General features: G+C 33.4%; 1 pseudogene; it reads left to right on the top strand.

The window, feature by feature from the left end:
* The first annotated feature begins 11,796 nt into the window (after positions 1–11,796).
* On the top strand, positions 11,797–12,684 carry LOC102745914 (multiple coagulation factor deficiency protein 2 homolog pseudogene; annotated as a pseudogene).
* The last annotated feature ends 328 nt before the right edge of the window (positions 12,685–13,012 follow it).

Below are 13,012 nucleotides of genomic sequence, written 5' to 3'. Positions count from 1 at the left end.
CCATAGTGTTAATATTCCCACCATGACTGATTTCAAGCTACAAAAGGCTAAACAACCAGCTTACAAAATTTCTGAATTCTTAACAGTACTCTCTTATTACCTTGAATGAGCAGCACCCCATCATTCCAAATTATCAGCTGAAAACAAAGTTCTAGACATATTTGGTTGATCACAAACTATCTTGTGAGGTGTAATGCTAGTAAAGGATTGGTCTTCAATGAGTCAAAATCAGCTTTGGGATAATAATATGCCTCTGCAGTGAGCACAATAGTGTAGAAAACATGTAAGGTTGTAAAGACATAACCCCTCATCTCTAAGCATATGTCTCTAAGCAGCCATAATAAAAAATCAGATTAAGTCTAAAGCATCTAATGCCTTTTTCAAGTTCTTCATTGTTGGGTTAAAAACCTTTTTTTATTATTCTGCTACACATCATGAAACATGGATGGGTAACTAGAATGAATTGATGAAAAGATTGGATAGAATTATTTATAGAGACTTTCTCCCTTCTATTCTTTTCCCCATGCATTGTTTATGTTGAAATCAGAGTAAAAATATAGTTATAAATTAATGTGATTTGTGGATATTAATTCTGGGCTTTTTACTATGGAACTCAATTTGCTGCATGTGATAGTTTCAGGAATTTTGATTCATAATCCTTTGGGGATTATATTTGCAGGAAATGGTGTCTAGTCAGTTACCTCATTGTCTCTTTAGCCAATCTGGACTTAAATTGGACAAGTTTAATTCAGTTCATGAAACATGAGTTAGTTTCTTCTCTACCTGCCCTGAGATGGACCTCTGAGTAGACAGGTATGGGTTCAAAGATGAAGGTTAATCAGGAGACAATTTACAGCGGTTCTGTTTATTTTACTTAGGCTGGGGTTGGGTTTACTTACTAGCTTCTTTGACTAAGTCTTTCTACACTTAAGATAAAAGTATTTCTTCTTATTTTCCTTTTTAAGCTTCAGGGTATTATTTACTTACTATAATGTCTATAAGAGCATGGCAAGTGTTATATGTGTTAACACATATAAGAAATATATTATGTAAAGTTTTCTCTGTACTTACTTTAGCGGCTTATATTGCTTTGTTTAGTTTATAATTATAGAAATATGTTCTGCTCATGGAAACTTTTTTTTTTTTTACGAATTCAGAAGCAGGAATAAAGTCTTTTAAATTTTTAGTCCGGGATTTTTAATCTGGGTTCTGTGGATGGGTTGTACAAGCCTGTAAATTTGAATATAAAAGTGCATGCACATACACATGTGCACATTGTTTTAAAGAGAGAGACCATAGTTTTCATCAGATTCTGCAACAGTTCATGAATCCTCCCTGTCCCCAATTAAGAATGATCACATATCTTTTTATAATGTATGACATTGGTCCTTTAATTTATCAACTGCCATACTGGCATTGTAAAAGATGCAGAGGTCTTTTTTGAATGCCTTCACTAGATTACAATTTATGAGATTCCCTATATTTTTTTCAAGAGTTTTGAATAATTTTTTTGTTAAGTAGTCTGCATTTATAGTAAATTTCATGCTGGAGATGCCTCCTATAACATTTACAATATTATTGGATTTATTTTTTAATTACTTTGCATCTTTTATCCTCAGACCTTAATTTCTTTATAACTCATAGATGCACATTGCTAGCATTCTGGCTTCAAGAATGTTCTATTTTTGTAATGGATTTTATAGTTATATAGTTATATTTTAGAAGCAGATAAAATTCTGGCAGTGTATTCTAACCACTTAGAAATGTTTTTAAGTTTTCTATCTCATTCAACATTCTAAGTTGAAAGATCTCCCTTGTTAAAAAAAATGTAGCGTAATAATAATGGCTAAATCCTAAGAGAAATTCTCTTTCCCACAATATATTGTAATACACAAATTCCAAACACAATAAATGGTGAATATTATTGATTATGTATATTTCAGATCTAGCACTTCACTTCCACATGAAGTGTCACTGCCTTTTTAAGACCTAATTCTTTTATCTGGATTAATAAAATAAGATCCTAACTGGTTTCATGGGGACTGCTTTCTTTATTCTCCAATCTTTTCTTCATGTATTCTAAATTACTTACACTTACTGAACATATCTGATCATCCTATCACCCTTTTCTTTTTTCTTTTTTATAAGATTTTATTTATTTGACACAAAGAGAGAGAGAGAGCAAGCACAAGCAGGGGGAGAGGCAGGCAGAGGGAGAAGCAGGCTCCCAGCTGGGCAGGGAGCTGGATGCAGGGACTTGATCCCTGGACCCTAGGATCATGACCTGAGCTGAAGGCAGATGGTTCAATCAACTGAGCCACCCACGTGCCCCCTATCATCCATTTCTTGTAGCACCTTTTTTGGGCCTTTCTGATTGGGAGATAAAGTCCATATTCTTTAGGTTGATATTAGAAATCTTCAAATTTTTTGTCCTAATAGTCTACTACTTTCTTGAACCTGACTTTTTATTATTTAAACCACTTCAAGCTGGATATTCTGTTATTTATAACAAGAAGATTTTCCCTGACTTATTTAGCTTTGTACTTCAACAAGTCTTGGTCGTGTGGTTGAAAAATAGATAATCTAAAGACATAGGTGATCTTTACGGGTAATTTTATAACATACTCAAATACAAATAATAGCTAGTCAATAATACATTAAATAAGCCTGTAGAAATATTATCTTTTTTAAAAAAACCTATCTTAAAATTATGCAGGTGTTTTTGTCGGCTCGCTCTCAAGAACGTAGAAGTTACGACTTGTTTGGATATCATTTCCCCTTCCTGCACAATGGGTGGACTGAACTTCTAAGGTTACTTCTGGTTTGGTAATATTTTATGCAAAGAGAAGCATATATATTGCCCTGTGGAGATGTGTTTATTTTGTAAGTATGCATGGAAACATAAAAGCTGGTATGGCTTATGGAAAATAGCAAAGACCATTTGCCACGATCTTTGGGAGCAAATTCTTAAGTCACACATTTGTAATCGTTTCTAGGCAGTATTAATTGGTTTGCCTCTTTTAGCAAGTCTAATGTAGTTTGTCAGAGAATTATATGGATTACAGCAGCACTCAACTGCAAATCTAGAACTCCTTTCACATCTTGCTACAAAATTTGTTTATTTTATTATGCTTTGTTTCAGGCATTCTGCTTTGCTAGATTTTGTTTTATTAATCAGAAATTTGGATGATAAAAATCAATGTGTTGTTATAAATTAGATTTTTTTCCCACCGTGGTACAGGCTAAAATGATCTGTCCCAAAGAAGCAAGATCCAGTAGAGAAGATTGACTCAGAATAGGTACAAGATTTTCATGTTGAATCAGAAATGAAAAGCAATACATTTTAATGGTTAGAATACTGCTATAACATCTTAGGATATTACTGATGATATAGATCGGTCTTGGGTAATATTTACTTGACTTATAAAATGATTTGAATATATATTTGTGGAATGTGAAAGTTCTATGGTCACGTGCCCTAGGGCAGGGGTAGGGGCTAAGAATTAATTTACTAAATGACCAGGAGAATATTTATGCTTAAAATAATTGCAGGGTTTGACTATATAAAATATGATTAAAAGCTCCAAAGCAGACAGTTTTAATGAAGCTCCAAAAAAAGTGAGAATATTTTAGTTGTAAAGGGTATTTGGGGAAAAATTTGCAGCATTAAATAGGAATAGCTTTAAAAAATGCATAGAAATCTCAGATTAATTCCCTTTCAATTATTTTACAACTATTATTTTGTGATGCCTAGCATATATACAGAAGTATAAAAAAGTAGTACAATAACTTACCAGATATGCATAATACAATCTCAGTAATTGTCAACTTATTCCCAGTATTGTTTAAACTTACTTACACATGGTCTTCTCCACTAACTTATTCCGGAGCAAAAGTCACATAGTAAAATTTTTATCCATAATAAGAAATTCTTAATTCTAAAGTACTCAATTTCCAAAAATTTTCCTCCTGGCTAGTTTTTTTTTTTGTCTTATTTAAGAAATCTTTCCATACCCCCAAATTATTAAGATAGTGTCTTATATTCTTCCTAAGTTTATATTTTGTTTATTTAGTTTTATTTTTTTAACGATTTTATTTTTTTAAGTAATCTCTACATCCAACATGAGGCTCAAATTCACAACCCCGAGATCAAAAGTAGCATGCTCTACCGACTGATCCAGCCAGGCGCCCCTAATTTTGTTTATTTTTGACATTAAAGTCTACAAATTCACCTGGGCTTAATTTGGATTAGGGATCATTCTTATTTTGTCTCTATGCATGACCATTGCCCGGTATAATTTATTGAACCTCTCATCCTTTTACCACTGCTCTGTAGTGTCACTTTTGATATAAACCATGTCTATACGTTGTAGATCATTAGCTAGACTTTTTATTCTATTCTCTTGTCTATTTGTCTCCCATGCACCCATACCACACTATCTTTTTTTTTTTTTAAAGATTTTATTTATTAATTTGACAGAGAGAGACACAGCGAGAGAGGGAACACAAGCAAGGGGAGTGGGAGAGGGAGAGAGAGAAGCAGGCTTCCCGCTGAGCAGGGAGCCTGATGCGGGCCTCGATCCCAGGACACTGGGATCATGACCTGAGCTGAAGGCAGACGCTTAACTACTGAGCCACCCAGGCGCCCCATACTACACTATCTTAATCATTGCATTTTATATTACGTCTTTATTTGAGGTAGACAAAGCCTTCCCACCTTGATTTTTCTTCATCAAACATAATGACAAGGTTGTTTATTATATTCTCTTAGGATCTTTTTTTTTTGGAAGAGTTGCCATATTCAGTGGTAATTCCCTTTTCTTTCTGACATTGGTAAAATGTGACTTCACTTTTCACCTTCAGCCTCCTCAAAGTAATATATAGATTTTATTATTATTTTCAAATAACCAACTTTTGGCTTTATTTTGTATGTTTGCTTTCTAGTTCATTAATCTCATTTCTTATCATTTAAAAAAAGTCTCTGAGTTTTAAAAAGTCTCTGAGTTTATTTTTTCATTTAAAAAAGTCTATTTGAGTTTATTTTTTTGTTCTTTTTCTAACTTCAGATGAAATGTAGTTTTAAATAGCATGTAGGGAAAATAAGTTTTAAGGAAATAGATAATATTTTTAAATAATGATAACAAAAATCCTACATATTTAAATTAATGAGATGCAGTTAAAATGGTAGTTAAGGGAAAATATACAGCTTTCAATTCTGTTTTAACTTCATCCATCTCGCAGTTTTATGATGTAGTATTTTCATTCATTCATTTATTTAAAAATATTCTTTATTCCTTTAACTTCTAAATACCTGTTCATTTTGATCTCTAGTATAATTTCTTAAAGTCATAGATAATACTTAGCATGATTTCAGTCCCCTGAAATCTGTTCAGATCTGCTTTATAGACTAATATATGATCAATTTTCTTATGCATTCATGTGTGCTCAAAAAATGTGTATTCAGTAATTGTTCATTGTGGTGTTTATATATTCTATATATCAGTATGGTCAGGATTTAATTTCAGCTATTGTATTTTTAATTTCTAGAAGTATTTGATATGTTTTCAGATATTCTATGCTACTTATATAGTCTCTAATACCCTGACCAAATTTCAAACTTAGGGTTTATATGTCTTGAACTTAATAGGCATAATTATTTTGCAGTTTGTTTTTGAAAATTTCTGTAGTTACTGTGTTTCTGTTTATGCTTTTGGTGGTTTTGTTGCTTCTTGGTTATGACATCTTATTTTCTCATGTGCCTAGCTATATTTAATCATGTGGTGTTCACTAGATTGAAAAAAATTGCTAGAAATAATTGGAGACTTAGGATAGTGTTATCTTCTCACAGAGAGAATTTAAATTTCTTTCTGCTAGGCCCTGGAGATCATTACCAGTCCCACACCACTTTAATCCAATGTGCTGTTTTCTTTGGATCAGGAATATCCAAATTATATTATGATGATTTTGTACAGCTAATGCAAACTTCTTGACTGTGAAATCAAGCAAGGGAGAAATTTTCTATAACTCTTCCAACAAATGGCTATTTTAATTAAAACATATCTTACTGTGTTAGCTCCGTTATATAGGGAACATCATAATAATATGAGTGAAGGCATGGATATGAATTCCTACTTAGATGTTCAAAGTCCACCTGTTTGAAATCAAATAACATATTCCACACAAAGCCATCCTACACATCATTGATTTTCTCTTTATTTCCACATTAACGAAGTTTATGAGGCACTGTGAATCGGTCTTCCTCTGTGAAACTTAATAACTTTCTGTTTTCAGTAATCATCCAGACTTCTAATCTCTGCATTCAGGATGTTCCATGCTCAAATATTTTACATTATCTACCATGAGCTTCTTTTTCCTGACATAAATCTAGCTTCCAGCTTCACTACCTTCCCAGCATTTCCCAGAATAGATTATACTCTTCCTATGTAATTCTATACCTTCTCCCTGCAAAGCTTTTCTTCTCTTTACATTAAAAAAAAAAAAAATCCATTCTTAAAGAACTACATTATTATTTTTCTCCTCTATTTATAGGGAACTTACTATGTATCTCAGCCCAAATAAATGTACCTTATTTCCAAACTCAAAGTTAAATAACAATTGCGCTATCATTTGACATTATCTAGTATTTGTTTAAATTGTTCTAAGTGTATATCTTGTCTTCCAGCGAGACTGTATGCTTTTCAAGGAAACAAACTTTTGTTTTTGTAAACCTTATAGAGTGCTATGTACATAAGAAAACCTCATTAAGTGTTCACTTAAACAGACAAAAGCATGCTATGATGAGAACAGAATTACTAAGAATATAAACTAAACAATAGCAAAAAGGCCTATAAAAATGAATACTTACCTCGACTCAAAATTACTGCCTAACAGCTCTAACAAATTTTCCTTACTTTGATGATGGAAATTCTAATGTATTAAAGTAACTATTTCATTAATGTCTTTTATTGCCAACATAAGAATAACTCCTGTAAGAGTTCCCAAATATTTTCTGTGTTTATGACTAATTCAGACTACTTTAGGATTATATTTCATCACTAAGTACTTATTATAGTTGTAGTTGTTTTTGTGGAAAAAGTTGGCTGCACTGTGGGCCAAGGAAACACATGAATTATGACTGTTGTAGTGGCTGACAGCTGACTAACTTTATTCCCACCTAATTCATCAGTAACTTCAGTAAGTAGCTGGAAAGTCATAGGTTCTCGAATCCCTTGAAATGCATCATACTGGAAATTCTGAGTGGTGGCCAGAGAAGAAGGATCAACACCTACTCTCCAAAGTATGAATTGATTATTTGTATTTCCTGAGAATGATGAGGTAATAAAACAGAAATAAAAGTACATTATGTATTGTGTCATTTCTATTGTCTTGTTCAAGTTCTTACTTTAAAATATGTTGCATGATAATGTGTTCCTAACAGTTACAAAATATGTTATGTGGGTATCTTGTAAAATAGCATAGAAGTGACTTACTTAAAATCCTATGTCTTACCTCCTACAATTAAATATCTCAGCTGTTCCTGTGGAGAATCTTTGTCTGGACAGTTGAGCTGAATAAAAGGTGTCCTAAGTGGAATAAATCTAGATTTCCAAATGTGGTGGATTTCATAGAAGAGGTTCATCATTTATATTCTATAATACAAGAATATTATCTATTTTAGCTTATGTTTAAAAAATCTTGCCATATCCAGTAAATTACTTGTTTCTTTTTATTACTCATTATTTTCACCTTTATAATATCATTCAAGCATACTTTACAGTCCATCTTAATTATTTTACATTTGAAGACTACATTTTAGTGTTTCATCACAGAAATGTTGTTGTTTGGGGCTTTCCAACAATATAGTCCATGTTCCATTTTTAATTTTATGAATGAGGGATTTTTTTTTTTTTTTCAAGTAGGCTCTACTCCCAACATGTGGCTTGAACTCACGACTTTCAGATCAAGAGTCACATGCTCTGCGATTGAGCCAGCCAGATGCCCGTGAATGAGGAATTAATTTTTAATAATGTCTCTTTCCCACGTAATTTTGCTAGGACAGGTACTCATGACATTCATGAAATTGCTGAATTTTAAAATTAGACCAGAAACTAAATGTTATCTATTCTAATTATTTCCCTTTAATCCAGAAGATATATGTCATCAAGTCTCCTCTTAGACAATTACCCAAAAGGATACTCACTACTTAAAAGAAAGCGTATTTCACTGCTGGAGAGCTTTACTTGTTAGAAATACTCTTTTTTACTAACTCAAGTATTTTTTGCCTGCAAATTCAACCTATTCTTCCTAGTTTTTGTTCTGAAGAAACTCAAAATCTAATAAAGCATGTGACTTACATTTTAAACATGTGAGTGAGTCCAGCAATTAGATTGAAAGGGGAACTATATTATCTCTGAGAATGTTTGAATTCTTTTTTTTTTAAAGATTTTATTTATTTATTTGACAGAGAGAGACACAGCGAGAGAGAGAACACAAGCAGGGGGAGTGGGAGAGGGAGAAGCAGGCTTCCTGCCGAGCAGGGAGCCCGATGTGGGGCTCGATCCCAGGACCCTGGGATCATGACCTGAGCCGTAGGCAGACGCTTAATGACTGAGCCACCCAGGCGCCCCGGGAATGTTTGAATTCTAAGGTTCTTTGACTGTATAATCTAGAAGTCTGATAAATTACTTGCCACTAACACACCTCTTCTCACCTGTAACAGACTGTTATAGATTATCTCCTCTCCTGAAGAATATACGCATAGTCTCAGAGACATTTTCAAAGTAGTAATCAATGAAGACACTAGCAATTTTTTGGAATGGGATGTGAAATTAAACCAATTTATGTCCTCAGTTTAGGAAAATGAAGTGCCTAATTCCATTTATGCTTTCTTTCCTTAGTAATATTTCTTAAACATTCTTGGGTTCCTTCAGTTTGAACAGTTTCCTTAGAAGTCATGTGTTGTTTTGTTTTTTTTTTTTTTTCCTCTCCAACACAGTGCAGCTTGCTTTGTTGGATTACCCAGTGGAGACCATAAAGGGGTACTTGCTAATATTTAAGCACTATTTCACTAAGTACTGGTTTCTTTAAAATTAAAGCCTTGATACAACCATATTTCCCAGAAAATGAATCATCCTTAGTTTCCCTTTCTCCTTCCAAATACAATGCAAAATAGGGAAATACAGTATCTGTTCTTTCACCATTTCTCATAGTCACTTTAGTAATAGTAAATAATAATAACTATAATTAATATTTATTGAATGCATAATATGTGCTAGACTCTAACATACCTACACTAATATATATTTAGCAACCCCATGAAAAACGTAGTATTATTATCCTAAAATGGAAAATGAAAAGAGATACAATAGCTCAGATAGCTACAAAGTGTACAGGAACCAGAATTCAAAAATATCTCCAGAGCCGCAGCTTTTACCCTGAGAATACTACTTTCTACGTAATCATAATCAGTGTTTATACTATTACAACACTAGTCTACTGTATTATCTGTTCTCATAAAAAGTCCCTTCCCGGGGCGCCTGGGTGGTTCAGTCAGTTGAGCATCTGCCTTCAGCTCAAGGTCCTGGGATGGAGCCCTACATAGTCGTTGGGCTCCCTGCTCAGTGGGGAGTCTGCCTCTCCCTCTCACTCAGCCACTCCCCCTGCTTGTGCTCGCTCTCTCTGTCAAATAAATAAACAAAATATTAAAAAATGTCCCTTCTACTCTCTAAAAGATATTCTGAATTTTATTAATTCATTGAAAGACGATTTTCTTCATCTTTTAAATGATGGTTCAATTTATATGCACTCTTAAAGCATTTCCAGTTCTAAGAAACTATGGTTTGTGTGTTTTATAACATCTTCATATTTGAGCTGAAATTTTAACAAAATCCCAAATAGGTTTCCCTTGTTAATCAAACCTTTTTTTTAAATTAGCCAAATATATTTTAAGTACTATAAACCGAAATGTTGGTTATAAACCAATACATTTTAAATACAAATATAGGTGTCTGTGTTTCTCTATGAAGGAAAAAAATCATTGTCCAGTACTCAACCTAAATTTTCATTTTTTTCTGTTTTTTTTTTTTTTTTCCATTGTTGTGGACAAGAAAACTAGAGAGAGAGATATTTGGAGAAAATGACTATATAAAACTGGATACAGAAAGATATTGGAGAAAAAAAAAGAAAGATATTGGAGGCACAAAGAAAAAATGTACTATATATAGTGTGTGTGTATATATATGTATGTGTATATACAGAAGTAAGTATACTATGTGTGACAAAATATAGCCATATATTAGCTAAACATACACACACACACACTCACACTCACACATGCATATCTATTCCTAGTGGCTCAAATCCTGTGATTGCAGAATAGCCAAGATGGTTTAGATGCTAAAAACTGGATGTTGGCAGAGTTCTTCACCTCTATAACTTTGCACAATATTCTCTCTTCACAGAAAATTCTTGTTCTACCACTTATTTTCCTATTGGACTCATTCATTCAAATACCTTTTCCTCTATTCTCAAGTTACTCATTTGTGAAATAAAACAGATAAACTGGACTACTAATACAATTGATTTGAATATGCAGTATCACTTTCATAAAGATTACATAGGAAAATGTATTATTTAACTTTAAAGTGTCTCACAGTAAAAGGGCATAAAATAATACTTAGGACTCTAATGGCTTTATTTTGAGTGTTCCAGTATAGTACTTTGCAGGAACAGTGTGAATTAATGAAGAGACAACCAGGGTTGTTGAAGAACTTTGAGAGAAAAAAAAAAAAGCTCTCTAAAGTTAGAAGGTCCAGATCAAATGTAAAGACATGAGATAATTAAGTGAGTTGAAATTATTCATGAATTTTCTTGTAAAGTCTGTTACCTTTAAAAATTAATCCATTTCACAACATTAATGAGGAATTATCAAACCTAAAGATATTAAAACATTACTGAAAGGACAGAAAGTAAAGACCAACACACAGTCCGCAGATGGAAGCTGTCTAAAAGCTTTTAAAAAAAAAAAATCTTCCCATGATAATTTGTGGCTTTTATTTATTGGTGGCTTCCAAGTTCATCTCTTGACCTTATTTTCTAGACCTGTATTTTTCAACAATTTTTGAAATCTCCATTATTTTTTAAACTCGAGGAACATGTTGGAAAGAAGAATTCTTCCTTCTCAACCATTGTTATGGCCAGCCTTTAAGCTAGTTTTTAACATTGAGCGCAAGGAGACTCTGCCAAGCTTGAATCATCAGCTCCTATTTCTGGGGTGTTGTTTCTATGGCTTGGCATTTAATATATTATGCCAATGTTCCTTGTCAGAATTAATTTTGGCAAAAGACCATCATTATACTGACTAACTGAATCTCCAGTTACAGAATAATGTAGCACATTCACTTTTCTTACATGTTCCCAATTAAAATATTAGAAGTATAACTATAGAATTATGGAAATTTCCTCAATACAAAGTCTATAAGAGAGAGAAAAACTAAGTTTTAGCTATTTATACATTTCAAAAACATAGAATTACTAAGCATTTAGAATGCAAGAAGCTCTTTTCCCTAAGAAAAAAAGGGTAGGTAATGCTTCACCTTTCTCTTAACTTTCAACACAAAAATATAAATAAAGCAAGGTAGCATAATTCATAACATTAATTGCTCATGCTCTAGAATTTTACAATATGTATTAGTAACTAAATTTCAGTAACTAAAAACAAACAACCAATTTATCTGGGAAATTCTTCCAAACCTATTGCCAATTAAAAACAAATAAGTTAAGACTATCTTTAAGAAATAAGGAAAAGTTGGCTGGAAGGCTTCATGTCTGAGGAAAACTGCTTGGAAACTAGGGGAAGCGAGGGTACTGGTGACCATGAGATCTCTGTGGCTGCTCAGAACCCCCTTCCTGTGTGGCCCGCTCTAGGCCTTTTAAGCTTTGGGTTCCAGAGCTGAGGTGCCTGGAGCAAGCTTCTCCCATCCTGGCAGTGTGGGCCTGGATGAAAACACAGTGCATGACCAAGAGCATATCATGGAGCACCTAAAAAGCATCATCAACAAACCAGAGGCGGAGATGTCTCCACAAGAGCTACAGCTCCGTTATTTCAAAATGCTTGATTATGATGACAATAATTTGCGTGATGGCCTAGAACTTTCCATAGCCATCACTCATATCCATATGGAGGAAGAGAATGAACAGGCACCACCAATGAGTGAAGCTGAACTGATTAACTTGATGTTTGTTTTGAGAAAGGATGACAAGAACAATGATGAATACATTGACTATGCTAATTTGCAAAATCACGGAAGTAGACATTGTTTGGCCACCTAGTTATATGCAAATGTCACCTATTATAATGTGATTGAACACTTTTGGTAATGCAAAATAACGCATTTTGAACTCCTGCTACAGTATTTTGGTAAAAACCTGTAGCAGTTTGTTAACACTAGTGTGAGAAAGAGAGAAACCAAGAGAAATAGAATAGAAATGGGACATATTGTAGTCCTCAAGTACTGTTAAATCTCTTATTGGACAAGGGCTTGGTTAAAGAATCCTTTCAAGAATATTGGATAATTGGAGCAGAGTAGTCAGGAACTTGACTATGGAATACCTCTGGTCTCTTGGTTTTCATTCATGCTATCTGAAAAGTAAGACAAACTTTGCCAAGTGGACACACATTTCCATAACAGTGAAGGAATGGCATGAATGCCAAATGTTTCCCCTGGTGTGTCCTGCCTCTTTAGATAACTGTGGTCAGTATTCTGCAAAGTTCCCTTTGGCCTGAATGATGACTTGCCCTAGGCAAGTGAGTATTAGGCTATTTCAAAGTGGCAGCATAAGAAGAATGTTGGATACTAAGTTCAGCCAGCCTTAGAGTCTAACATTCTGTATCTTCTGGCACTTTGGAAAGGATATACCACTGACCTAAGTGATTAGCATTATTTTAATTTTTCAATATTTATAAAACTACTGCCTTATACTTTATTTCTTTTATGTCTTCAGCTTAGGAGAG

Source organism: Leptonychotes weddellii, chromosome 12 (assembly GCF_054177405.1).
Source record: "Leptonychotes weddellii isolate Sample4059 chromosome 12, ASM5417740v2, whole genome shotgun sequence".
NCBI lineage: Eukaryota > Metazoa > Chordata > Mammalia > Carnivora > Phocidae > Leptonychotes > Leptonychotes weddellii.
This window is presented reverse-complemented; position numbering and strand designations above follow the sequence as displayed.